The following is a 27,291-nucleotide window of genomic DNA, read 5'->3' as shown; positions in this document are numbered from 1 at the left end:
TAATTCCTGAGTGCAGAGCCAGGAGTAACTCTTGAGCATTGCCTGGTGTGACCCCAAAAAAAGACAAAAAAACCAAAACAAAACAAAACAAAAACAAACCCAAAGTGGCCAGAGAACAAATCTATACTTTTTCACTCTCACTGTTTTGGTCAACACACACACACACACACACACACACACACACACACACACACACACACACAGCCCCCAAAACACTCAAAGATGAAACATCATCATCATCAACAACAACAACAAACAGCAGCACCAGTGACAACAAAAACTGAACATGGCAGATCCAAGATCAACTCCCAGCAGCACGTGTGGTCTCCCACACACCAGCAGGACTGACCCCAAGGCATGGAGTCAGGAGTAAGCCCTGAGCACCAGCAGGTATGGTCGTCAAACCAAAATAATAATGATAAAAGCTGAGATTAAGTGGCAGATTACCATGAGCCTGAGAAGGAGACAACAGTTTAGTTGGCTCTGATCACCTTTACTCCTCACAAAGAAACGCACAGTGGGAAAGTGATTACTCATCTGGGAGCTGGTGGAGAATAAGCACTTCGGAGCTGGGCTTTTGGGACCAGACTGTCTGGCCTGGAATAAGAAGGCTGCCACCTACTAGCTACTGCTTTTGGACAAGACACTTGATCTTTCTCTGCTCAGTTTTCTTCCCAGAAAGGGAGCTTATTAACTCAACCTGGAGAACTGCTATGAAGTTTATGCACGGATATAACACAGCAAAGAACTCCACCCAGGTGAGCAAATGTGCATCCTCAATGGACTGCTTCAAACTGTCTCTAAAAAATGAAGAGAGACGTAAAGCTTAAGAAAATGAGGTGAGCAAGAATCAAATGCTTTAGGGCAGAGGTTACCAAACTTGCTCGATCCATTTCAGAAGCAAAATTACCCTGGAAATCTCCCTTATGTGAACAAATAGGAAGCAACTCTGGTTACTTGAGACTACTATCCCCAATTCACTCAAGGCTACCAAAACAAAACAAGAAACTAGTCAAGAATTGTGGCTATTGGAGCTGCAAGAAGGCAGAGGTTGGTCTGAGGTGGCCAGCTCAAGGCGGCTGTGTGCAGAAGGCTAGCTTGAAGCATATCTTTGTGTATGTGTGTGTGTGTGTGTGTGTGTGTGTGTGTGTGATGGGATGTAGGGTGGGGGCGGTTGCAGTGCCAGGCATTAAACTCAGAGCCTCTGAGGCACAAAGTGTTTGATTTTACCCCCGAACCACACCCCAGCCCTGGAAGTGCCTGTAAAGGGCTGTGTGACATGAAAAGTGTAAGCGCCTTTCAGCAAAAGGCAGGCAGACGGTGCCTTACCTTCTAGCTTGGCTAGGGAAAGCTTGAGAGGTTCATGGTTGGAGAATCCTTGAAAACAAACTGCTGAGTAGAACAAAGGCAGAGCAGAGCTGGGATATCTGGGGAGGTGTGTACAGCCTGAGGGGTGCGTATGGCTGAGCAGCCTCCAAGGAGGAGCTTCCACAAAGGGGGCATTTGGAAGATCTGTCCAGAATGAGGCAAGAGACCAATAATACAATGGCTCTAGAGAAAGCAAAGTCAGAGAAACCAGATACACATATTTCAAAGAGCTCAATACAAAAATTTTGACATGCACATCCGGGGGCCTAGGTTTCATTCCCAGCACCCCAAACAAACCCTTACAATAAACTCTTACAATTGCCAAAGCATAGAATCAACTTAAATGCCCAACAACATGTGACAGGACAGAGAAGCTGTGGAACATAGATATACTCAAGAGCAAACTACTCTGCTGCTAAAGAAGATGGAATTGTGCGCCTTGGGGACGCAACGTACAGAACCTGAGGTGACCGTTGGTCAACCAGCAGGAAGTGAAAGACAATCATGAGCTGGTTTCACTCAGCTGTGGAATGTGAATTACTAATGCAAAACTGCAAGAATCAACAAAACAAACTCCCAGACTCACTGCAAATGATGGTGGTTACCAGAGAAGAGAGAGGAGGATGTGAGGAATGAGGACCGGGACCTTCGGGTGGTGGAGGTACTGGAAACTTGTCAAAGGGGATGATGACAATGACACACAGCAAGATCTGGAGCCAACCCTTGGTATTCCGTAATTTTATAGAACAATACATCACAAGTCAATTGAAAAAATAAAATGTTGACATTTTAGATATCCATAAGATGTACGTACACTTCTGTGACTGTGTAATGTGTGTCAGGCCCTAGATTCAGAGCTGGCTAACAGTGATAAAGAAGGTGAAAAAAATTGATTTAACTACCTTGCTTCTACAGGAGCACCTGCGTTTTCAGTTTGCTTTAAAATTATATTAACTCTATCAACAAGTTATTAATATTTGTGTCCTCTGTCCAACAGAAACAAGTAGAAAAAAGCAGCTTGCTAAGAGAAATGTGAAGGGCCAAAGAGAGTACATCAGGTAAGGTGATTGCCTGGCATTCTGCCAACCAGGTTCAATCTCTGGCACCATGTATGGTCCCTGGAGCACTGCCATACACTCTGGGGTGATCCCTGAACACCATTGGGCATGGCCCCAAAACAAAACCAGAAAGGGATAGATATACAGAAAGGAAAAAATGTGGTAGAGATAGAAATTTTTTCCCCAGTACATTGAGGCCTTTATTTAACAGGTGCAAACAAATCCTCACTGTTAAGTTCCTATTTATACAAAGGTTTTTTTCCCCCCTTCACCAACTGAAGTTGGGCAGGTTCAAGGCAAAATTATCTACAACAGTACAAAGTTAAAATTAGTACATAATCCTCCCTACCAGAATAGATGACAAAGGATTAGAGAAGGACTAGGGATTGAGTTTTGAACATTTCTATTGAAATATGGCCTGTTCCTTGTTCCAGAAGTTATTTATAACCAAAGAACACATAAAAATTGACAATGATGGACACACAAAATGCCTCCCTGGTGAAGGCGGAGGCTTATATTCATTCTTAAAATAAAAAAAATATGAGAAACAAGTCTTTCTCATTCTAAGCAAATACTGTTTCACTGAACACATTCCTGGGAACATGGTCGCAATGCAAACTCTATTTACCCATTACAAAAGCTGAACTGCAATGGCGCCTCTCACTAATTAGCATATGATGTTGCAAAGATGCTGAATATGAAAGACAAATGAAGCTTACACTGGAGAAAAACCAAATTTTACCAGGAAAGAAACAATGGCACAGTGTGAACTGCCTTGCAGTTCTTATAGGAATACCAACGTTCTTCCCTTTTCTGGCGGGTAGGAGTTTGACCACACCTAGGGGAGCTCAGGGTATACTCCTGCCTCTGTGCTTAGAGACCACTTTTAGTGGTGCTCAGGAGACCATACTGAATATGAGAGTAGCAGGGGGGGGGGTGTCAAACTAGGCTAGGGTGTGACCTAAACAAAAAAACAAAACAAAAAAGACCTTGGGAAGTGAGCTGAGATGGAGCCCAGAAGCTAAGGCACTTTCACATGGCCACCTTGGCTTCTACCCCTGGCTCCACATATGGTCCCCAGGTCCCACCTATGGTCTCTGAGCACAGAGTCAAGAGTAAGCCCTGAGCACAGCCCAGTGTGTCCCAAAGCCAAACAAAAAAAGAAAAACTATATATGATATTTTACTAGCCACTCAATAGTCACAGTACTTGGAGAAAAATGCTTCCCTCCAGTTTTCCAAAACCAGCCCTGCACAAACAGATTGAATTTTGTGTCTCTCTGAATCTACCCATTCATGATTAATTGCATACTTAAGCACTTCCAGTTACATATGCAGCTGGGAATTCCTCCAGCTGTCATTCATTTTACGAAAAATTTAAATCCTCAGCATTCATCTGCTGATAAATGGAGCAACTGTTAACTTCTTAGCTAACCAAAACTGAGTAATGAACTGTCCTGTTATTGACAAACAAGTGAGTCATTTCTAAAAAGCTACAAGTAGGCTAACTCCAGTTGCCCCCTTGGTTATTATCATAATAAATACAATTCCACTCAATTTCCAGTTTTCTTCACTGACCCTTTTAAAAAAAAAACAACATCAAAAGGAGGTGATGATACAGAGACTGCCTCCTCTAAGTCAGAGCACCTTTCTTTCATGTATGAGTCCCAGCCCCACCACTGGAATCCAGAAGCGCTCTGTCTGGGATCCCTCGTGACAATAAAGTGTGTGATCAAGGGTTGGAGTGATAGCACAGCAGGTAGAGCATTTGCCTTGGACAAGGCCGACCCAGGTTCGATTCCCAGCATCCCATATTGGTCCCCTGAGCACTGCCAGGAGTAATTCCTGAGTGTAGAGCCAAAAGTAACCCCTGTGCATCACCGGGTGTGACCCAAAAAGAAAAAACAAGTGTGTGATCAATGACACAGCACAAGCAAGTATGTATGAGCATCGCCCCTAGAGTGTATGACCCCAATGGACACAGCAACCCACAAGTGTGTGCAAGCCCTGCCCATCACAAAAACAAGGGGGAAATAATTTCAAAAATAAATCAGGAAAAAAGATGGCATTGTCCATAAATCAGTGAATCCTGAGACATTCAACAGAAAAATAGAATTCATGACATCTAAATGGCTCAACTTGGGACCCTCTGCGCCTAAAGACTTTGATTCCAGAGACCTAACACATTTGGCCATCCAGCGCAGCTTCTTGCAGCAATGCACTGGGACTGTGAGCTGGGCTATGCAATTTATGGCAGAATTTTCCCTGGACTTTATACAGAAATCCAAAACCGCATGGATGTGACTTAACATCTCTTAATTGTCAGCAATGTGAAACAGTTCCTTTTTAGCAGGTCTGACTTGGGGGGGAAACTCCAAATAGTAACAGTGAGTTTTTTGTTGAAATGTTGAAGGTAGTCAAAGTAGCAGCCATTTCTCTGGACTGTGAACTAAGCAACAGCCCCACGCCAGCCGAGAAGAGGAAATATTCCTCTTTCCCGATTGTTTCCCATTTTTGGGGAGAAATGCGGCATGGTGTCCACCATACTATGAGGCGCGGGAAGGGGAATGAGGGGGAAAAAAAAGGAAAAGGAAAAAGGGGGAAAAAAAGAGTTATGTACTTGGAGCAGTGGGGCTACATATCTCCTCATTCTCAGCAATAGAAAACTAATTATCAAATGCTTCCTTGGTAGTAGGGCTGTCTTTCTTGGGGGGAAACTCCAACAACAATAGTGAGTTTTGTGTTGAAATATGGAATGTAATCAAGGTAAAGAGAAAATGAAGTGAAATTCAACAGTTATGCAGTTGGAGGGGGCGGGGCAGGAGGTATACTGGGATTTTTGGTGGTGGAATATGGGCACTGGTGAAGGGATGGGTGTTTGAATATTGTATAACTGAGACATAAGCCTGAGAACTTTGTAACTTTCCACATGGTGATTCAATTAAAAATAAATAAATAAATGAATGAATGAATAAATAAATAAATAAATGGCTCAACTTGAAGTTACTACTCATACATTTTTGGCTCCTAGGTTGAGTTAGTGGAGGAAGAAAAGAAGTACTTTTAAAATACTTTTCAAATACTTCAAATCTCTGCAGAAGCTGGAGACATAGTACAGCAGGTAGGACACTTGTCCTGTATACATTCGACCTGTGTCCGATCCCCAATGCCTCATATGGTCCCACAAGCCCTGCCCTGAGCACCATGGGTGTGCTCCAACACCTCCCCCCCACCAGCCAGACACACATATGCACACACACAAAAAAAAAAAAAAGAAAAAAGAAAAAAATTGGGCAATATCTGGCAATAAGCTAATTTGATGCAAACTTTTCAAAAAGAATTAGTATAGTTTCTTTTCATCATCTGAACAATATCAACTCCCTTCATGTGGGAACATGATCCAAATCATTTTGGCTCTCAGTCTCTCACCAATGTGCCAGGACACTGTGCATTAAGTGTCATATAGACCTGGAGATGAGCCTAAACTATTTAACCCATTCTCCAAAGAGGAAGAAAGCAAAAATTTAGCACCATGCTGAGTCATTTCCTTCCCCTAAACTGGGTTCTCACCAGCCAGTTGTCAGTTTCTGACTGTTACTCCATTTGCTAATAACTGTGAATTACAGTTTCTCATAAGCTTCAGACAATGTGGATTCTATATTACTTTTACCTAACACACATCTTCCATGAGTGCATCTGTCTTCCTGCTGAAAGTCCAGCTCAGTACATAGTAGACAATAATTCATAGGCCTAAGATGTGAGTAACCAGACTGCCAAAGCCACTGTTCGCAAGTCTTTGGACAAAGATAGCTCTTTTTAATTCAGGGCCCAGAATTAGAAAATTAAAAAAATGAAAAACCTAAAACAAAAAAACCTGAGACTGTCCACTCCTGTATATGTTTGTCACATCTTGCAATATAAAGTGAAGATCAGGGTCAACTTATTCCTTCAAACGCCCATAGCCTACACGAGGGCAGAGTCTTTTGCTAGTTAGTGATTATTCTCGGTGCAGAGATACATCATGGGCATCAATAAGCTCAGTTGGTGGGAAATTAAAGGGGAGAATCAATTCTCTTTCTATAGCTCTTGCTGTCATCATAGTCTTTTCACCTGATTCTGACTGACAGAAGTCTGTGCAGTCACAGAAGACCACTGACTTGGTTCTAAGTTTTAAGAAAAGCCTGTCTATTTCTCCTGCTTCTGCCCGACCCCATCCTGGCTTCTCTTCCTGCACATAACTCCCATTTCCTGGAATGCCTCGCAGATTCCTACCTCAGTATCTCTTCAATTCTTTTTATCCTAACTTCCAACTTGTTCTGAAAGAAAAGCTATGTCACTTCCAAGACACTTTTGCTGATAAGCTCCTGTGGTTTCTGTGAAAACTCTTGGGTATGTCTGTTACCAACGCACTCACATTATTGAATAATTACTCTGCACATTTCCTCCCCAGTAGCAGTGTGGGCACTCTTCATGAACAGGAACTGTGCTTTATTCACTGTTCTCCCCTGCCCCGGGGCTAAGCTCAGAGCTGGTTTATAAATGTTGATTGACAGAGGACAGGTAAAAGAGTAAATAATTAATAGAAGAGCAAAGAACAGAAGGGAAGAAAAATCACACACAGGGGGCCACTGATGGATGATTAGTTACTTTCATTAGGGACATGGATGACTGGCAGCCATGGCAACTCCTGTCTGCATACTAAAACTGTGAGTTAGGCAAGCATTTCCTGTCTGGAATCAGATGCTTAATATATGGATCACCAGAGAAATAGAGGTGAGCAACCCAAATCGCTCTAGAGAAATATATATTATCTTCTAAAAAAAACAAACCTGTTATTTTGGAATCATTTTAGGTTTACAAAAACGTTACTAATATGGAACAGAGAGTTCGCTCAATTTCCCCTTATGTTAACACCTTACATAAACACCGTCTTTTGAAACTGCTGTGTCCAAAGAAACTGATGTTGGTACATGACCAGAAGAAAACAGAAGAACCTCAGGTCTCATTTGATTTTGCTAGTCTGTCATGTTTAACATTTGTTTGCTAGTTTGTCCTTTCTCTGTTTTAGTTCCAATTGACCATACTGTATTTGGAATATGTGTTTTTAGGAAGTAGTCAGATAGTATAGGGATTAAGGGACTTGCTTTGCATGGGGCTGACCCTGGTTTGATTCCCATCACCACATATAGTCCCCCAGCCAACACCTGTAGTGATCCCTGAAAGCAAGTTTAGGAGTTGTCCCCGAGTACTGCTGGGTGTGGCCCAAACCTCCCCACCCTACAAACATATGTGTTTCTAAGTCAAATCTCAACTTGATTGCAAGAAACACTGCTTCTCGTATTGCTTCAAGAGCTCAAGTACTTGTATTGTTCCCTCCACTGCCGAGTGATAGCCATGTCAGCCATCTCCTGCCTGGGCTCAGCTTCCTGGTCAGCATTAACTGCTGAGTGCAACTCTTCACTCATGTGAGCTAAGAATATTTCAAGCAGGCCAGCCAAGCAGCTCTAAAGGAAGAAACTGACAGAGAGTGGAGATGATAGCAAAGACAGCTTGCATTCAAGAGCATCCCGAGCTGGCTCTTCAGAAGGTTGTCAAGTGGTTCAAAAGTTCTTGAACATTCTTCAAGAGGTTTTCCTATGAAAGCTGAGTGTAGTGATGCAGCTTAGGGCAGAGGCAGAGCAGTAGGAGAAGGTCTGGGAGGGACAGGCCTCTCCTGAGGTCACAAGCAGCTAGGGGAGGGAGGAAGGGAAGGGCACTGTGGGGAGGAAACAAAGGCAGAGCGGTGGCTGACCACCAAAGGGGGCCTTTCACGGAGCAGCTGGCATCAACAGCAAAAAAGGAGCATATTTGCTGCTAATTTCTGTGCACCAAGGCCTGATATGCTGGAACGCAGGATATTTAAGGAGAGGTGGTGAACTCGAGCACTTTGAAAAGTTTGAGAGCTGACACCATGCAGTGACCCAAATGAAGGCAAAGAGAAGCGGGACTTTTTGCTAGATAATAATGAGAGGATTCTATTCTAGTTAGGCCAGAAATTCAGAGCAAGCTGGATACCTTAACAGGGCCTCCAAGCATGCCTCGGCCTTCCCGTTTCAGGGATCTGTACTGCCAAGGAAAGGTAAGAAGCAAAAAGAAGAACTGGATCCATTCCTCTGGAGACAGGAAGCCAAGAGCCGAGTGGTTTGTTTAAATCGGGAGCACACCCAGTGGCGCTGGGGCAGGGGGTGAGTGAGCACTGGGGTGTACAGATCAAGTTGGGGCTGTGCACCTGCTGGGTGTGGGCTCTGCCCTTGGAGCTCTCTCCCTGACCCCCAAGAGAAGATCGTGGTTTTGGTTTTGTTTTGTTTGGGGGCCACACCTGGCGAAGCTCAGGGGTTATTTCTGGATCTTCACATAGAATACTTCTGGCGGTGCTTGGGGAACCATATGAGATGGTGGGAACTGGACTGAATATTGAATCTTGGGAACCAAATCAACCAGCTGTGTGCAAGGCAAGTACTTTTCCAGGCACTAGCACTCCAGCCCCCCGGCCCCACCAAGGGAAGCCCTTTAAGAACATACTTAAGACTGTAATTGGCTCATATGGAAAAACTCCAAAATGGAGGTAGCATCCAAACTCTGGGGAATTGATACTGATTTTGAGGATGGCAACAGGGGTGGAGGGAGACGTGAAGGGCATGTGAGTAACATACTCAAGGACTAGGGAAAGAGGTTTGCAGAAGGCAGAGGGAAAGAAAACATGCTAAGCGATAGCATAAGAAACACAGGGAGACACAAGGATGTGTGCACACACAGCTCCAGATGTTGAGCTCCCTTCCTGGTCCAAGGCTAATTTTTTTGAAACAAGTATTAGGCTTGAAAAAAGAAAAGTGGATACATTCAGGAATAAAGAACACTCCAGGTAAATTTTTACCCTTGACATTGCATTGGTCTCTCACTATGATTATGTTTGTTTGCCTTCTTTTAAATGGCCGCTTTGGGGCTGGAGAGATAGTGCAGCAGGTAGGGAACTGCCTGACACACAGCCAACCTGGGTTCTATCCCCAGGATCGCAGATGATCCCCCGAGCACCACCAGGAGTAATTCCTGAGTACAGAACCAGGGGTAAGCCCTGAGCATCATCACTGTGGCCCCCAAATCAAGAAATCAAAATAAAATAAAAAGAGGTCACTTCTACATGATGTCTTGCTAGAATTGTATTCGCTGGTCATGGAGCAAAACAAGTATTTAGAAATACATAAGAATGCAAGACATGAACAACTAGGGGCAGTCTGTGTTTACATGAAGAGTTGGAAGAATAAGAGTTTGAAGCAAGGCTGTAAGAGAGTACAGAGGCATGTGCCTGACCCTGAGCCCCAGCATCCCACGGTCCCCCTGAACACTGCTGGCAGCAGCTTTGAAGGCCCCTGAGCAACACCAAGTGCCCTTGGTGGTCCCTGGCACCTCAGCACCCAAGCAGCACCACATGCTCAGGTCCAAGCAGTCACCTGACTGGTCAGGATAACCAGCAACCAGTGGGGGTGCCCCTGGGGTCCTCTGAGTGTTGCCTGGGAGGTCCCCCTCCCCTCGCCAGCCAAAAAGAATGCTTAAAGCATACAATTACTCAAGTCTATTTTTAAAAGCTTCTCCCTACAAGAGAAAGAACTACTGTGGGATAAAACATTCAACATAGGACTCTGTCACTGAATTTGAAAGTCAGCTAAAAATATTTAAATCTGGCTTTGATTATAAAAATAGCTGATTGAAAGCAATTATGTATGTCTAAGGACAATAAAGTACTTAACAATCATACATAGCTAACAAAGAAGCAAAATAGTGAAATTGCACACAATCTGATACAGAGCCATAAAGAGGGAACAGCAAGTTTGGTCTTGAAGAGTGTCTCCCAACTGAGGAAGATTTGCCCCGCCGAAAGCATTTGACAATGTCTGTAGATAATTCTGAGTGTCATACTAGAGGGGTTAGGAGGTGCTACTGACATCTAGTGGGAACTAGCCAGGGATGCTGAAAAGCATCTTCCTATGCAAAGGCTCCATGAACAGGAACAATCTGAACCCAACTGCCAATAGCCTGAAGGTTTGGAAACTCTGGCCTGTTTCTTGGAAAACAGTGCCTATTTCTCTTTCACTGTCACTACCATCCTGTTGCTCATCGATTTGCTCATCGATTTGCTCGAGTGGGCACCAGTAATGTCTCCATTGTGAGACTTGTGATTGTTTTTGGCATATCAAATATGCCATGGGCAGCTTGTCAGGCTCTGCCATGCAGGCGAGATACTCTTGGTAGCTTGCTGGGCTCTCCAGGAGAGGTGAAGGAATCGAACCCGGGTCGGCCGCAAGCAAGGCAAACGCCCTACCCACTGCATTACTGCTCCAGTCAAAGGTAAAAAATAATCTACCATTTCATCCAGAATCTTACTTCTGAGTATCCATGTGAAAAAACTAAAAGAAGAGTCACAAAGATCTAGCTGCTCTCAAGTTCACTGCACTCACTAGTCATAACAGTCAAGATACGATTTGGGTATCTCTAACAGACAAATAGATAAAGAAAATATGACATGTAGACACAGTGGAATTACTCGTCCTTAAAAAAAAAGGAGGGAATCCTTCTATTTGTAGCAATATGGATAAACCTGGCAGGCATTATGCTGAGTGAAATAAGCACATCACAGAACAACCCTGTGTGACTTCCCATATCAAATGGATCTAAGTGGTCCAACTCACAGGAATCAGAAGAGAATTGTGGCCGCAGGATGGAGCGGGGTGGAGGGAATGGGAGTTATTCAATAGTTTTAAAGTTTCATCTATGTCAGAGGAAGTATGTAGAGAATACCTGCTCTCTACATAGTGTACACAATTAACAATAATTACTGAAGAAACAGACTAATCGGGTAGACCCAATGCTATGTGCCTTAACCACAGAGAACTACTCACAAAGGGACACAAGGAAATTTTTGGAGGTTACAGGCATGTCTATTACATTACCTGGATTATAGTAACAGTTTTAAAGTCTATGCTGATTGGAGGGATTGCCCAGGGTGGAAGATGTGTGCTGAAAGTAGACCAAGGGCCAAACATGATGACCTCTTAGTATCTATATTGCAAATCATAATGCTTAAAATTAGAGAGAGAGTAAGAAGGATTGTACCTGCCATAGAGGCAGGGAGTGGGGTGGGATGAGGGAGGTGGGTGGGACACTAGGAACAATAGTGGTGGAAAATGTGCACTGGTGGGAGCTCGAGCACTGTTGACTGAAATGCAATAATGCAAGTTTGTAACTGTATCTCACGGTGATCCAATAAAACATCTTAAAAAATAAAATAAAAAATAAAGAAAGAAAGCACATGACTAAAAGTGAGGTAGTCCAAGAATTATAATGAGATGTATTTTTGCCATGCTGTTAGTTGTGTTAAGTCAACATACTTTTAACAGGTGTTGCATTATACCCCTAAAATGCATACAATTATGTTAATAAAAATAATATAGACATACAGATGCATATGTAAATTTATGCATAAGCATATTTGAAGGAAAAACATACAACCATCTATAGAAAGCTAAAAGAAAAATATTAAATATAGTGAATCTTCAATTTAAAAATAAATAAATAAAACACATGCATATGTCTATGTAATCAAATTGCATATATCTTTTCAAAAATGAAACTCTGGGTTAGAGTTATTGGCTCTCTTTAATGATAGGTTCATCTATTTATCACTTTATGGTTTGGGGGCCACACTGGGCTGCGCTCAGGGCTTACTCCTGGCAGTGCTCAGAGGGCCATATAGGGTGCCAGGAATCAAACCCAGGTGCAAGGCTGGAGCCCTACCCATGTACTATCTCTCTGGCCCCAATCAGTTTTTTTTAATGGAATGGACATATTTAGAAACATATTTGTGTTTTCTGATCAACTGGAAAACTACTGGTTTATCATATTTCACTTATAAATATAGTTTAATATAATAAGTAGAATGTAGGGATATAAATATGTCAGCATATATTGACTAGAGTCTAAGTCACATGCCCTGGAGTAACAAAATTAGGATCTTAGTTCCCTGCTGTGAAAAAATGAAACCATCATGGATAAAGAGACTGACATCCTAGAAAGCTTTGCAGGAACCAACAAAATCTGTCCAACTGGGAGGATCTCAGTGGGATCCTTCTATGTGACAGTAGTTGGAAGTACAAGGAATGTAATCACAAAGCAAACACCTAGAAGGACTTTGGAGTGACTCAGGTCTGGAACTATGCTGGGACTGAGTTCAGCAAGCAGGTATTGTCAAATAGAGTTGCGAACTCAAGGACGCAATCAACACGAGGAGTTCAGTACAGTGTCAATGTTCAAAAATACACACACTATAGCAAGGACAAGAAAAACTGTCATTGTTGTTGTGAAGACCAAATCTAAGAATCAGAATACTTATAAAATATTTTCATGGTTAGTTACTCCAAATTTCTTATCCCTTCCAAATTGTTTGTCTATGCACATCAATAAAGGCATTGAAGAGAAATTTAGCTGGAATCCTCAAGGCTCTGATCACTCACGGAGGTCTTTGTCTGAACTCCTGCTTTCAATATAGCAGAAACAGAACTGGAAAAGGCTGGAGGAGACACGGCACTACAGATTCCCCATATGACAGCTACCCTCAACAATATATTGTGGCCAAAGCATGTGGTCTGGCACTGTGGAAGCATTACCCCACATTTCCAAATTGCCACCAAAGCATTTATTTACTTATTTACTTTGAGTCTAGCATTCAGCATTAATTGAATTCTGCTATTTCATTCATTCAGCCACCAAGTAAGCACTTAACCACATGCAGAGCACCACAGAAATTGCAAACATCACATGAATTTTCCCCCCTCTCATATTGTTCACAGTCAAGCCAAGGAAATAGTAAACTTGTGGTTTGCAAGAGACAAAAATGGATGACTTCAGAGACTCATTTCTTTCTTTCTTTTTCAAGCTGGCTAAAAAATTGGCTCAGCTTAGTTGGAAGTAAACCGATACCAACTGCTGGGCTCCAGACGCCTTCCTTTTGGAATAAGGATGCTTCCCTGGCCAGGGAGCGCATCCTTCGTTGCACAATCACAGACATGTATTTTGGTCACAGACTCTACAGAAACAAAGAGCATTGTTCATGAGAACTACAACTTTGGGCCTTACAGTCACTCGTGCCCCGCCTCTGTTTTGGAAGAAAGGTCAAAGGACCGTGCACCTGCAGCTGTGAGCCTGCTTATAAATTGTTCTCTCTGTAAAACCCACCCTGTATCTGCACCCAAACCACAGCATTCTAGGCCAGGACTCACTGCGTGAACAGCACCCTGACCAGAGGGGCAAATACCATGCTAACTGCATCCATCGTCAGTATATAGTTGAACTTCAAGTGGTTTGGGAAATTTTAAATGTCTTTGAACAAATTGATTAAAATATCAACTGATCAGAAAAGAATATCTTGAAATTAAGGGGCATATCAGAAAGCTGAATGAATCCTGTTTCCTGAAGTTCTGTAACACCTGGAAGAAGTTCTAGATCAGAGCCAACTGGTAGATCAAGCTATCTTTATGGGTGAACCTACAACTGTGGCCAGGGTATCCTAGGCAGGTCTAGTTCGGAAGAGAGGGGAAGGAGTGGTGCTCAATTCTGGACAGATCTGGGGTCATACTGATATAAGGCCTCCTGGGGGACTCTCTCTCTCTCTCTATCTCTCTCTGGCTTTGGACCACACCAGCAATGTTTAGGGATTACTCCTGGCTTTGTGCTCCGGAATCACTTCTGGTGGGGCTCAGGGGACCACACAAAGTGCCAGGGATGAAAAACCAGGTTAGCTGAGTGTAAGGCAAGCACCCTACCCGATGTCTATCTGTTCTAAATCCCAAAGGATTCTATTTAATGGCCCAGAGCTTGCCAAAACAGGGCTAGTCTGGAATGCATCAGAAGTCCTCAGATAAAACCTAACTTCCAAACCAGAGACGCAGCATTACAGCCATTATCAGCCCTGCCAGGATATCTAGTGCCAAGATTTTTGTGGCAATGAGGGGTGGTCTTGAATGCAAAATGTGAGAAAGCATGTAACTTCAGGATGGGGGAAGCATCAAGGTGGCCTCTCCAGTGTACCAGAAAGCTGAGTATTCCTTATGTGTGTGCGCTGGGAGCCTCCCTCCAAAGGTGACACCATCCACTGTCAGGATCGTGCAGCACAGGTTCCATTTGTGACTGAGTCATGTATGTTTTCCTTCTGACCATCTCACCTGCCTTACCCTTGTCATGGCTGGGCTCATCTCTCCCTGGCTTCTCCTCCCTCTCATCTTGGTACATCCCTTCACTTTCAATCAGCCTTGAAGGCACACATCCAGCCATAGTCAAGAAGACATGAAGGAGCAGGAGAGTTAATACAGGGATTAAGGCACTGGCCTTGATATAGTCTACCCCAGTTTGATTACTGGTACCCCATATAGACCCCAGAAACTGCAGGTGTGATCAGTGAGCCCAGAATCAGGAGTAAGCCCCGAGCATCACTAGGTACGACTCCATAACAAACAAAAAGAGTAGGGAAGGAAAGAAAATTTGGGGACCAGATCTACCACAAAAGTGGCACATCTTAGATAAAATGTTACAAAATAACATATACAGATGGATCTTTACTATCATTCAGCTTATTAAACAAGAAAGTTTGTTTAAGCCTAAAAAAGTCCAGCTAAGATGAGATGAATTTCCAACTCCATTTTATTCCTGCCCATGACAAATACCCACAAAATCCAACTATAAAGCCATTTTGCAATGGTTGTGATTTCCAAATTAAATGCCTTGTAATTAGCTCCTCCTATATATTTGGCAATGCCATTAAGTGTCACACCAATTTAGAAATTATTAGGTGTCACAATGTAGCTCTCCTTTGTGAATACCAATTATTAAAAATAGAGCAACAGTACAGACTTTGTTTTGTAGCCATTTTTCATTTTGCCAAATTAGAGTCTTGGTAGTAAACCCAGATATATATCAGTCTAATGTGCAATGAGGTTCTCTACCTACACAAGATCTTTTTCTGCCTAACCATGAAACTGTCTTATAGATTAAGATTTTACTAGTCAATAAAAATTGACAAGTAAAGCACTGATAAGTGACTATGAGATGTTGTTAAGATTTTGAGAACTGGTCTCAGTGCTCAGCTTTTGGATTTAAAACTCATTTGATGGTCACAGAGACAGTACAGCAGTTAAGACGCTTGCCTTGCATATGTCCAGCCCCAGTTCAATCCCTGGCACCACATATGGTTTCCCTGTGCCTGACCAGGAGTGATCCCTGAGTGCAAAGTCAGGAGTAATCCCTGAACATTGCCAGGTATAGCCAAAAGAAGAAGGAAAAAAACTCACTTAATTGGTTTAGGAAGCTGCAAAAGCTTTGGAAATAAGTCACAAAATGGAAGGAAGGAAGGAAGGAAGGAAGGAAGGAAGGAAGGAAGGAAGGAAGGAAGGAAGGAAGGAAGGAAGGAAGGAAGGAAGGAAGGAAGGAAGGAAGGAAGGAAGGAAGGGAGGGAGGGAGGGAGGGAGGGAGGGAGGGAGGGAGGGAAGGAGGGAGGGAGGGACAAAGGAAAGAAAGTTATTATTGCCAATATCAAATTATAAATATCATATGGTAAATTTTGGTTTAAAATAATGTGAGAGGCTAGCGAGATAGTCCAGCAGTTAAGGCTCATGCTTTGAATGAGGCTGACCTATTTTAATCCCCGGCATCACACTGTCCCCCAAACATCTCCAGATGCAGTCCCAAAGCCCCCAGCACCAGCAGAGTGGCCCAAGGAATCCCCAGCACCACAGGGCCTGAGCAGCACCAAAGCCTCAGGCCCTTGCATTCAACTACTGGCCCAGCCGAGAATCCCTGGGAGGGGCCTCAGGTCTTCTGAACACCACATGGAAGTCCATCCCCCAGTGTTAGTAGCAGTTGGGAAGCACGTGCACCAACCCCAGGTTCAACTCCTGGCACCACACGATCCCCCTTGGGCATCACTGGGTGCAGCCCGAGAGGCCTCCGGCAGCATCAGGGCATCCCTGGGATCCCCAGTCAACACTGCGTTCTTGGGCCATGCACTGAGCCACCAGCCCCAGTTGGCTGAGAATCACTAGACCTCCTGAGCACTGTGTGGGCGGCTCTCCCAGCCCCACCAAAAAGAATATAAACAGGAAAGAGCCTGGGAGGGGGGTAGGATTCGGGGGCAAAGTCCTTGTGTTCCAAGTGTGAAGCCATGAATTCTGCGCCCAGTACCCTCCCATGGGCCCTGAGCACCATCCCAGCAACACTGTTACTTGGGATCCCTGGTGCCACAACAAAGTGTGGAATCCCTCGTGAGCACCACAATTTACAAAGCATGAGCAAGTGGGCAGACCCACGTCTCACCCACTCCCGTCACCCCCTAACCCTTGAGAAAGAGGCTCTCCCAAGCCCTGAATGAGCGAAAGGCCCTGGGGTACATCAACTTTGGTAGGTTTTAGATCAGCTCCTGCCTTCGAGACCATTTCAGGCTGGCATTTTTCTAATTAAGGGTATTTATAAAACCTCTTTTTTGCATCTTTAGAATTCCAAGCCATGAAACAGAGTGAAGGTGTGATCAGCACAGGCACCCATTAGGCATGGAAAGAATCCTGTGCCATGGGTCCAAACTTCTCAACCCATTTAAAGAAAGTATACATTTTCTCTAGTGAACGATTCTTGTATCAAATATCAACTCCCTCTACTATGGTCCATACCGCATTGCATTATTGTTCCAGGCTGTTTATTCCTTTTCCTTTCCCATTTGTCTGGGACTCTGAAGCTATATATATTGGATTTTATTCATCTTTGTATCCCCAGTACCCAGTGGAGTGCCTGGCACATAAAAGCCATTCAACAGTGTGAACTGAATGAATGACTTCATTAATTGCTAAGAAAGGTTACTGGCACTCTAAGCAGCTTGAGGCATTTCTATTATTTTCTACTCCCACAACAGAGAATGAACAGCAGTAAAATATGGCTATTATCTAACTCATTTTGTGTTTCTGACGGTCACATGATAGAAACAGCATAAAATCTGGGACACGGAGGTCACAATTTCATCTGAACATTTTAAACAATTGATGAAAAGCCTTTCAAAGCAGGCTCCTGAGCCTAGGATATGGCTAGAAGTTGGGGTACAGGCTTTGTTTATGGGGACCCAGGTTCCATCCCCAACAACCGGCACCAGAGACCCACCTTCAAGCATCAGCAGGTATGGCCCAACATTCTTCAACCTACATCACCAAAAGAAATTTTAAAATAAGCTCTTGGGGACCTGTAAGATTCCTTAATGACTTGGGGGTGCTGTCCTGTCAAGTCCAAGGTCCTGGGAACACAGAGAGCAGCCCTGGTCCTGCTGCAACCACTGTGGGGCTGAGGGCAAACTGCTGTCTGAAAGCCCAGAGACGAAGGGCCGGACAGGTGGCTCCGTGGCTTAAAGCACTTCCCTGGCAAGTGCAAGGCCAAGAGTTAAAACCTCAGTGCTGCTGCCTCACTGAGGGGACCCTAAAAGTGCTGCTGTTAGGGATCCCCACAGAGAACCGGACTCTGCTTAGAAATCACTCCTGGTGGTACCCTGGGAAACATATGGGATTCCAGGGATCGAACTCAGGGCTGCTGTGTGCAAGGCAAGTGCCCTATCTGCTGTCCTTCTTTTGTCCCTTGAAGGAGTGCACTATTCTGTACTACAATATCAGGTCTATATGTGAAATAATGATATCCCATACATTCTCTAGAGTACCCCCCAATTCCATTTAATATATTGTCCTCGTATAGATGACATGCCAATATTAAACTGATAGGAACAGATACTATGCTTGATCTTAACCAAAAGACTGAGAAGTGATGTTTCTGTCTCTTTAAATTAGAATATCTGTTTAAATTAAAAACACTCTTTCCCCTTCCCTTTCTTCCATGGTGGTTGTTATTGTTCTGGCACATGGTGGGGAGGGGTGTCCTAAACTTAGTTGTGGTGCTTTGGAAGCAGGGCAGGGGCAATCACAGTGGTAGGATTAAGCACCCGTGAAGTGGGCTGGTGGCCAGGTTGAACCTGTGACCTCATGCATGCCAGGCCTTTGCTCTTCCACTGAGCCATTATTGGTTTTGGAGCCACATCCTGCGGTGCCAGGGCTTACTCTGGCTCTGATCACTCGCAACAGTGCTTGTGGGACCAAATGTGTTGGAAGGAACTGAACCTGGGTAGGCTGCATCACCTCTTCAACCTCCAACTAAGTTTGCAAATACACAAGTCATAAAAGTTGACTTAAGTTGAAGCACTAAAATTGAAAGCTTGCCAAGACGAAAGAATGAACTATTGTCTCCAATACCGCTGATGAGGCGAATTTGATTTTTGGCTATAGCCTTGTGAAATCATCAGTGGACTTGATAAAACATTTCAAGATTATGAGGACAGAAGCTTGATAGAAGCAGACTCAACGGAAAATCAGGAATGAATAGAGAAGAAGAGAACTCTATAAGAAAATTTTGCTAGCAAAACCAGGTTCTCTTAAATCAGTCCCACCTCCATTCACAAAAACAAACCAAACATCCAGGGGTACTATGCTTTTAAATTTATCCTAATTATGACACCAAACTTGTAGTGATGCATTTAAAACCCAATCATATTAACAGAAGTTGATGCTTAGTGAAACCTGTGATGGGAACGAAGGTTCCCATCACTGTGGAATCACCCTTGAGCCCCAACTATGAACTAGAAGGGTCAAACTGAGTTCAGGAGCTATACATAAGTTATCTAGACCACAGGGGCAGATGGACAGGGGCCTTCTAAAGATTCATGGGCTTCCAGTTGTTATCGTTTTTTCTTTGTTTATTTTTGGTCCACACCAGAATTTATTCCTGTCTCTTCACTCAGAAGTTACTGTTGGTGGTTCTCAGGGAGCCATATGGGATGCCAGGATGAAACCCAGGTGGGGCCCGTGCAAGGCAAATGCCCTACCTGCTGTACTATCAGTCCAGCCCAAGGGCTCCCAGTTTTGAAGTAGGAAAATTGAGCTGGAAGAGTGACAGAGAAGTGGTGAGAAATAGAAGGTAACTCAGGACCCAGAGTTGCTAGAATCTGAATTCTAACAACCAGAAGCACTGCTGAGGGCTGGCTATGCAACTTAGGCAAAAGAAGCATCAAAGGTAAGTTCCAGGAGCCTGACGGAACATCTGTGAGATGGGGCCACTGCTAAGAAAGATGTTAAAAAAAGAGGAATTGGAGGAAATGTCAGAAAACCATGTTTGGACGAGTTGAAACCTGTGTACCTTGTATGCTATGAGGCAGAGAGAACAGCAGTGATGAATTCAGCTGGTAGGTCAGGGCTGGAATCCCAAGCATTGGGGGAAACTGAAATCCAGTAGGTACTTCAAAACCTAAAGACTGGGAAGAGATGAACCAGAGAATGCAGCTAAGCAGAACTGAAGAGCTAAGCCTATGCCCTGGGTTATACCAAGGCTCAGGAGGCAGGAGATGAAGGACCACAGAGGGATTTCAGCATTTGCGGGTAGAGAGGCAGAAAGAAAACAGAGCACTTTCCTTGAAGTGAAGTGAAGGAAAGTTTGCCAAGATGAAAGAATGAACCATTGTCTCCAATACCGCTGATGGAGCAAATTTTATTTTTGGCTATAGCCTTGTAAAATCATCAGTGAACCTGATAAAAAGTTTCAATAGATTATGAGGGCAGAAGCTTGATAGACGCAGACTCAATGGAAAATCAGGAATGAATAGAGAAGAGAAAATTTTCTATAAGAAAATTTTGCTAGCAAAAGCAGGTTCTCTGAAATCTGTCCCACCCCCACCCCAAAATCTGTGGACAAAATTCAAAAAGCCCCTGAATTTATTTATTTTCTTACAGGGTGTGGAAGGGTCACACCTGGTAAGTGCTCAGGGGCTATTCCTGGCTCTGTGATCAGGAATTCAGGAAACTGGATGTGTGCTGCATGTGGAATCTCAGGGAACTGTGTGTGCTTATGTGGAATCTCAGGGAACTGTGTGTGCTTATGTGGAATCTCAGGTAACTGTATGTGTGCTGTATGTAGAATCTCAGGGAACTATATGTGTGCTGTATGTAGAATCTCAGGGAACTGTAAGTGTGTTGTATGTGGAATCTCAGGGAACTGTATGTGTGCTGTAAGTGAATCTCAGGGAACTGTATGTGTGTTGTATGTGGAATCTCAGGGAACTGTATGTGTGCTGTAAGTGAATCTCAGGGAACTGTATGTGTGCTGTAAGTGAATCTCAGGGAACTGTATGTGTGCTGTATGTGAATCCAAGCAGGCCCAGCCGAAACAGCTGCTGCATACAAGGCCATCCCCTTAAGGCCCATACTATCTTTCCAGCTCATGTTTATGAATTTAGACTGGATAGGATTACATCTTTATTTTCACTATTCTCTACCTAATCTAATATTTTCTTTCATTATTTATGTTAGACCATCATTTTCCATGTATCCAACAGAAATTATGAGTATTTTCATATCACAATCTAGCTGTTAGATATCTCAAACTTCATAATCTTGACTGATTCAAATTTATGATAATTATCAGACAACTGCTAGCTCTCACAAGACCATGATCCTCTCACATAAATGTGGACGAGTAGCATCTCTTCAGCTGCCTGGTGCTGAAGGGACATACACAGACATCACAGTTGCCTTTCAGACTTTCCTCTTTTGTTATTGTCTATTATCTTTTTAATTGCTGTAAGGACCACATCTGGGGGCTCGTAGGGGCCAGGAGCCATCTGCGACAGTGCTTAAGGGCATGCAGTGCTGGGGATGGAACCAAAGGTCTGGCACACACCAGGCAGGTGCTCTACCAACTTGGCCACGTCCCCAGCCAACAGGAGTCTCTTGCTATTCACAGTGGCTTGTTGGTCAATACATAGGAGATGAGTGATTTTCATTGTTTAAATTTTACAAAACTTGGCAAAACAAATGAGAATTCTTAACTCTTGCAAGATGGCATGACTTTATGAAACACGGGTACAAGATGCAAAGGCTATGATTGGAGAGGCAGAGATGCAGCTCAGAGGTAGAACACACACACTCAAACACACACATACAAAAAAATCCCATACTGACTTTTTACTATCTAAACCTTCATCCCTAATTGAAAAAACTTAAAGAGCTATGATTAGAAAGAAATCTTTTATTCTCTAATGCTTTTCAAACAAAATTCAACTTTAGTTTGCCTATATATTCATACATTGTTTAATGCATTAATAAAGAATAACATGTCACACCTTATTACAACACTTGAAAGTATTTTTAAAAATAGGGGTCACAGAACTTAAGATACACAGCAAGAGAGCAAAAAGGGGGCCATAGGCAACATAATGGGAGAACTAACCTACACAATTATGTTGGGGGACATGAGAGGGAGGGGAGTTGGGGTCCTTGGGAGAAGGAGGTGGGTACACTGGTGATGAATTGGAATTACATGCATGAGAAACCATTATTAATATTATTTTAAATCACATAATATTAGTAACATTTTTAAAATTAAGGGCCACAGCCAGAGGTATTGTGGAAAGTGCAAGGGTAAGGTGGGCGGGGGCGGGGGGCCACATTCTCAGGCCACTCGCAGTCCTGTTCTGGCCCAGTGGCTCAGGGGCCATCAGGGCCACCAGGGACACCCCAGCAGGACTCAGGTTGAAAGTTAATTTTAATCACTTCTCAAATTATACTGGGATTCCAAGGCAATTTGTTTCTCTTGCAAGTCTATGTATTGTCTTAGGCATTTAAAAATATTACTCTGAAAAGTCTGTAGACTTCAGGCCATTACCAGTATTCCTGGCACAAAGAATTTACAGACCTTCAATAAATCAAAGGAAGGAGGAGGAGGAAGAGGAGGAGGAGGAAGAAGAAGAAAGGGAAAAAAAGAGTAGGAGGCGGTATCAGTGGATGTTCTAGCAAGGAAGAAACAAAAGGATACGTGTACTGCAGAGGAGAATGATTCAGTGGAGAGGGAGGAAATAGTGATGCAGAAACAGGGAGCTTGCTAAAGCGATGCTCTAGAGTGGGTCAGTCGACAGAGCTGGGTCTACAGCACAAGTGAAAGCAGGGCCTCCCACAGGAGCCCGAGCCGGCAGAGCACGGTCCAGGGAAGGGGCAGGGAGTAGGGGCAGAGCGGCAGTGAGGACAGCCAGCGGGGGCTCTGCAGATCGCTCCTGTCTTACAAGCAAGGTCACCGGCTGTAAGTGAAGCCAAGAGTAACTGGGCTAGAGGTCTGAGGAGAGCAGCAGGAGAGAAGGAAACAGTAGGACACTGAGCTGTGCTCTCATCACGTTGGGCTGCAGGGGTGCAGGTGCTGAAGGGTGGAGAGCTGGAGGCACTTAGGGTTGGGCAAGAGCAGGCAAGGCAAGAGTTGCGAGACTGCTGAGCTGAGCGTGGCCAGCGGCTGGGAAACAAAGCACTCCACACAGAGGAAAGGCGAGCCCCAGCCCTGGGCTCATGCTCTAGTCAAACATCAGAAAATGGAAAATCACTGGGCAGGTGGCAGCAGGAAGAGACACTCAGAAGGTTGTGGAGTGGATCGCCACGGGGGCTGGGGGTGTCGTGGAAAGAGAAAGTGTTAAACAGAAGTGTGTGTTGAGGCTCGGGAGCAGGCGGAGATGCACGCTGCAGCCTGGGCGTGATGCCCGCGGCTCCTGCCTTAGGGACAGTCTCAACTCAGAGCATGTCCTGCAGCCACTCGGGACTCGAGTGCCGGAGCACTGAGAGCTCCCAGAATGAAGGGGTTGAAAGCAAATGCGAAGCATTTACTGGGGGAAATTGCTTTTTATTACTGAATGCCTTCAGCTTGCTAAGGGAAGTACCTGACTCCTCCACAGACGCCGCTTTCCCACATTTCCTGCCAATTTTTAGCTATTTCCTTGCTGGCTACTCATGGAACAGAACCCAAAGCAGCCTGCAGAGATTAGGAATAGCTGCTGTCACTCCCTGCTTCTCGGAGCATCCCTAGTGAGGGTGGGGTGACACTCAGGAGATGACACCCAGATTACAGCTCCTTGAGAAATTGTGCTGCCTATGTGGTAACAAACGTGGGCAGACTGGGGAGATAGTACAATCGGTAGGGCACTTGTCTTATGTCCAGATGACCCAGGTTTGATCCTGGCACCCCATTTTGTCCCCTGAGCTCCACCAAGAGTGATTCCTGATGGCAAAGACAGAACTAGCCCCTGAGCACAGCCAGGTGTGCCCTTCCCCAGATAAAAGGTATATAAAAACTCAACTCTGGACTCCATTTAACAAATAGTTCCAACTTAATGATGATGATAATAGAGAACAGAGATGAACTCACTACTCTACCCGAACCCAATAAAGTTCTTCCCTTTCTCTCCAGTCTCCATTTCCTGGACATTCTCGGGAAGGAAAAACATTCGAACCCAAAGCATCTGCATCCCACTGTCACTCCATTAAAAGCTGCAAGTCACCACAGTGCTTACAGAAACTTACTGTCCTGTGTGTGTCCTCTGACTTGCAGAGGAAAAGGGAAAGAATGTGGGCATTCCAGAAATGAATTCTCTTTGTGACAGAGTCTATCTCAATCTTGTTTCCCACCCTGATCTAAAGTAAGATTATTACCTGTGGCAATGTCAGTGTGACCTGATGTATAGGCACAACTGAAACGTTTTCTAGGTAATGCTGACAGTTTTCTACTCTATTTTTATTCTGCTTTAATTCGTGGCTTTGTTTTTGTTAACTTGGGTTTGGAGCCACACCTGGCAGTGTGGTCTGGGTTACTCCCAGCAGTGCTCGGATGTAACCTGGACCTCCCACTTGCTGAGAATGCCCTTTGAACCCTCTTTCACCTTGGTCATAGCATATTCAAAGGATTGACTGACCTATTCTTTGTCCCTGACCCAGAGTTTGAAAATGTTCATCTGTGTAATTTGAAAAACAAAAGATTAGATTGCTTCATTTTGTAATGGCATAGAAACAAATTCTTTTTATCGAGATAGAAAGCAAGCCTCAGCTGTTTAAAGAAAAGGGTAATTTTTATCATTATTTGAGTATTATACTCTTAAAAACCTCAAGAATATCAACTGTAAAGCTATTATGAACAAGAAGAAATTTGAGTAAATGATTATGTATTTATATGTAAAAACAAATAGTTTTCCTTCACACAAACAATTACCCAAAGATTGCTGGGTAAGAAGCAATCCTACCCAGTAATATGGGTAAGAAGGGACCTCTGTTTGTCCAATTAGGATAAAAACAGATCAGGTAAAATACCTAGGGGGAAAGTAAAGATTCCCAGGCTCTATATGAAGACAAATATGAACCTTCCCTGATGTTCACAGGAGAAGTCAGATGTGTACACTGTGCTTAGGGGAGGTAAGCCTGAAACCGGGAGGTGTCGTTTCCCCCACATTAAAGTTTTATATGACCGTAATTAAAACACAAACAGGACCCTGGCTTTTGGAAGTTTTCTGAAGTGGGATTTTCTTGTTTGGATTTTGTTGCTGTTGTTGTTGTTGTTGTTGTTTTTCAAGTCAGGAAAATGAATCCAGGGTCTCAGAATAGCAAGGCAAATGCTGTTCTTTGGAATTAATCTCCTGCCCTTGAGGGCAGAAGGACTCTTTGGAGAAAAAAATTTTAAAAATCCTATCAAAATTCACATGAAAATATAAACATGAGAGAAGTTCCAGGAAAATTGTGGGGGACTATTAAGGGTTGGAGAAAGAAAGAGAGAGCACAGGGGTTAAGGCACTTGCTTTGTAGGGAGCAAACCCCACTTTGATCCCCGGCACTACACACAGTCTCCAGGGTACCAGCAGGAGTGATCCCTTAGTACAGAGTCAGGAGTAAGCCCTGAGCACGGCTGGAGTGAAACTTAAACCAAAAAAAAAAGTGCTATAAAGCTCTAGTAATTAAAACAGTTGGATAGTCACACAAAGATGACCACAGAGTTCAGAAAAATTCCCAATTGTGGATCGGTTTGTATGTGGCAAATGAAGTCTTTGAAAATTGAGGTGGGGCATGAAAATTATAATGATTTAATATATATTACTTTGGCTGGCAGGCTGGCTTTTGTAGAGAAAAAAGACAGGATGTATTTGTGTTCATTCTCTAAAAATTTCATATAAAGCACATTTACAACTTAAAGAGTTTTTTCATACATGGAGTACTGATCTAAATGCCATAAATCACAAACATGACTAGTAAGTTGGTTTATGTTAAATGAAATTACACATGACTGCAATAAGAAAGTTAAATTACGATGTTATTAGTAATATTAGTTACATGGATTTCCCCCCACTGTCCAGAAATAGAACATTTCTGTTTAGCAAGCTGTTTTGGGGTTCTGGAAATGCTCTTACCATTCATTTATGGGGAAAAATTATTGAGCATTTCTAGACTGCACATATCACCTACCGAAGCATTCTGTATTATTTATACAATTTCATATTATTTGAGCTTTATTTAATTATAAGCTCTTAAGGAGTAGAAAATAAATACTGATGGCGCACGCCAATTCACTGCTTTATCCTCCCTCATTTCAGCTTCACTCTGATTATTGTCAGTGAACACAGAAAGCCAGAAACTCTCTTCCTGCACCTGAACTCTCAGGTGGTTCTAGATTGACTAGCTGCTTATTAACTGTTGTGAAGGAGCTGACATTGACTTGCCCTGGAAGTCAATTATTGAGCAGGCTTATCAGAGATGCTCATGGCTGACTAGGACACCATGTCTGGAAGCCTGCTACTCATACTTCTCTGGACAAACTGAGCCTTGAAATAGCCCGAAAACAGAGAGTGACATCAGCTCAAGCTGATCTGTAAATCAGCTACGCTTTGTGTGTTCTAGTTATTTTTCCTGAAGAGCCTGTTTGTCCAGTCTAAGTGGCAGCATCACCTGGACTACATGATGAAGAAAGCGTATGACCAGCCTTGTAAGGAACAGGACAACACCTAAGCTCAGGAACTATTAAGAGACTCAAAGATGCTTCCACATCTCCCCAGCCCCTCACTCCCAGTTTCAGGCACTTTCTGTTCTTTTTTTCCCCAAGAAGGCAGAACATATCAGAGTAACAAAAGCTCTCCTCTTTCTGTGAAGCCTGTCCAGACATTTCTTTCTTGATAATAAACAATCATCTTTTAAACTGAACAGCAGGAAGATGAAAAGATCATTGTGAGCCCTCCTCAACATTTCCAGAAGCTCAAAATGTGAAAATGAATACCTAATTTCCAGTCACTAAGCTTTTAAAAATAAATTTAAGAAACTGTATTTCTAAATATCATGCAACTCTTAAAAAGTCACACAGCTTAGGGGCCAGAGATAGTACAGGGGGTAAGATGTTTGCTTTGCATGTGGCCAATGTGGTTTCAATCCCTGGTGGTCCATACGGTCCCCCATATACGACCAGGAGTGACTCATAACACCTGAGCATCACCAATGTGCCCCTTCCCCCCAAAAAATGACACAACTTAAGCCAGAGTGATAGTGCAGCAAGTAGGTCACATGGCTGACCCAAGTTTGATTCCTGGCATCCCACATGGTCTCCCAAGCCCCACCAGGAGTGATCCCTGAGCACAGAGCCAGGAGTAAGGCCTGAGCACCCCAAAACAAAACAAACATAAAGAGACATGGCTAATTATTGACTTGAAAACAAGCAAAATGATGACTATGGAGCAAACCCACTTCCTAATTTTTTTTAAGACCTAAAAATGTAAAAGGTATAACTGCTATGTGACTGATCAAAATAAATAAATAAAAAGATAAATGCTAGTCTGTGAATGTTGAGTTTACTGTCTTAGGAAGAAAACTAGGGAGAGATAGCCAACTTTTCCTTTAGTATATAATAATGGTTAAAATAAAGGGCTTGAATAT

The 27,291-nt window shown here is 43.5% G+C and overlaps 1 protein-coding gene and 1 non-coding gene across 5 annotated transcripts in view; both read right to left on the bottom strand.

Moving 5' to 3' along the window:
- Positions 1-27,291, bottom strand: part of CACNB4 (calcium voltage-gated channel auxiliary subunit beta 4) — a 320,764-nt gene that overhangs the window by 94,357 nt on the left and 199,116 nt on the right. The window lies entirely within an intron of this gene.
- LOC129401110 (U2 spliceosomal RNA) lies at positions 18,119-18,300 on the bottom strand. The gene has a single exon (XR_008628116.1). It is a non-coding gene; the product is annotated as a U2 spliceosomal RNA (small nuclear RNA).

This window comes from Sorex araneus, chromosome 1 (genome assembly GCF_027595985.1).
Source record: "Sorex araneus isolate mSorAra2 chromosome 1, mSorAra2.pri, whole genome shotgun sequence".
In the NCBI taxonomy this organism is placed as follows: domain Eukaryota; kingdom Metazoa; phylum Chordata; class Mammalia; order Eulipotyphla; family Soricidae; genus Sorex; species Sorex araneus.
The sequence above is the reverse complement of the archived record's forward strand: the minus strand, read 5'-3'. Positions and strand labels throughout refer to the sequence as shown.